Raw genomic sequence first — 2,204 nt, forward strand, 5'->3', positions numbered from 1 at the left:
ATTTTGGGCTAAGGAAAATTCAAGGTATGATGCCCACAGAAGTCTACACAAAGTGATTTTTTTAAAGTGACACAGAAAGCAGGGCATGGGGCTGGAGAGATGGCTTAGCGGTTAAGCACTTGCCTGTGAAGCCTAAGGACCCCGGTTCGAGGCTCGGTTCCCCAGGTCCCACCTTAGCCAGATGCACAAGGGGGCGCACGTGTCTGGAGTTCATTTGCAGAGGCTGGAAGCCCTGGCGCGCCCATTCTCTCTCCATCTGTCTTTCTCTCTGTGTGTGTTGCTCTTAAATAAATAAATAAATAAATGAAAAAAAAAAAAAAGAAAGCAGGGCATGGTGGTGCACACCTGTAGTCCCAGCACTTGGGAGGCAGAGGTGAGCTCGAGGCCAGCCTGGGACTACATAGTGAATTCCAGATCAATCTGGGTTAGAGCGAGACTCTACCTCAAAAACAGAAAACAAGCAACAAAAAAAACAAAAACAAAAAAAAAAAAACACTGCATTGACTGCAGAGATGGCTTAGTGATTAAGGTACCTGCTGACAAAGCCAAAGACCCAGGTTCGATTCTTCAGTATCCAGTAAAGCCAGATGCACAAAGTGGCACACATATTTGGAGTTCCTTTGCAGTAGCTAGAAGACCTGGCATGCCCATTCTATCTGCCTCTGTCAAATAAAATATTTCATTTATTTCAGAAACAGTACATAGAGGATGGACACAACAGGGCCTCCAGCCGCTTCAAAGGAACTCCAGATGCATGTGCCACTTCGTGCATCTGGCTTTACTGGATTCTGAAGAACTGAACCTGGGTCCTTTGGCTTTGCAGGCAAATGCCTCAACCACTAAGCCATCTCTCCAGCTCCTAATTTTTTTTGCTTTTACATTTCATTTTTCCCAAAATTTTTATTAACTTCCTTGATTATAAAAAATAACCCATGGTAATACCCTCCCTCCCCCCCACTTTTCCCTTTGAAACTCCATTCTCCATCATATCCCCTCCCCATCTCAATCAGTCTCTTTTAATTATGATGTCATGATCTTTTCCTCCTCTTATGATGGTCTTGTGCAGGTAGTGTTAAGCACTGTAAGGCCATGGATATCCAGGCCATGTTGTGTCTGGGGGAGCACATTGTATGGAGTCCTACCTTTCCTTTGGCTCTTACATTCTTTCTGCCACCTCTTCCGCAATGGACCCTGAGCCTTGGAAGGTGTGATAGAGATATTACAGTACTGCAGCTCCTAATTTTTTAAGTGACACTGTATGATGGGTAAATATTTGATCAACTGAATGTTGAATCTTTTGATTTTTTTCTGGTTTATTTTTTGGTGGGGGGTTCAAGGTAGAGTTTTGCTCTAGTCCAGGCTGACCTTGGAATTCAGTATTTAGTCTCAGATGATCCTACTTCTACCTCCTGAGTGCTGGGATTAAGGGTGTGCGCCACAACGCCTGCTGGGTTTTTTTTTTTTTTTTTTTTTTTATACAGGGTCTCATGTGGCTCAGTCTGACCTCAAACTCACTATATAGTCAAGGATAACCTTGAACTTTGATACTCCTCCCTTTACCTCGAGTGCTAAGATTCCAGTGCCATACTCCATTTATATGGAACCCATGGATTTGTGTGCTGGCCAGTCAAGCACTCTTCCAACCGAGCTATATCTCCAACCTCTGAAGGTTGACTCTTCAGTGCAGTTTCTTGGCTGCCAGGCAGTGATGGCTTCAAGTATCGTCTGGTAACAACTCATTGAGGAGGCACAATACACTAAGCAGGAAGGCAGTGGCTGCTCTCAAACCTCCAGAGAAAGAGTAGCTAATCCTGGATACAGCCCCCGATTTAGGAATGTCAGGCTCTCATGGTTAGCCCCCATCCTGGCTTAAGTTTATGTCATCTGGCTGGTGAGGGAGACAGGAAGAGTTCTGCCTGCCATAAGTGGAAAAGCTAAGGAGCACTTAGAGGGAAAGGATGATTCTAGAATAATGGGATCAAAGGTGATCCATCCTTTCCACAAACCTAGCTGATCAAAAAGCAGTGAACCCACATACTGCCTAAGTCCTTGCTCAGTGGCCTACAGTAAGTGGACACTGGATGACTCAAAGGTGAGTGAGCTTCACTCCCCGCCCATCACAGGAAGGCAAGCAACAAGCAAAGAAACTGCAAGACAGAACATAAGTGAGGAGGAGGGGAGAGGGAGGCTGGCTCTTGGTACTT

Source organism: Jaculus jaculus, chromosome 2, assembly GCF_020740685.1.
Source record: "Jaculus jaculus isolate mJacJac1 chromosome 2, mJacJac1.mat.Y.cur, whole genome shotgun sequence".
Classification (NCBI taxonomy): Eukaryota; Metazoa; Chordata; class Mammalia; order Rodentia; family Dipodidae; genus Jaculus; species Jaculus jaculus.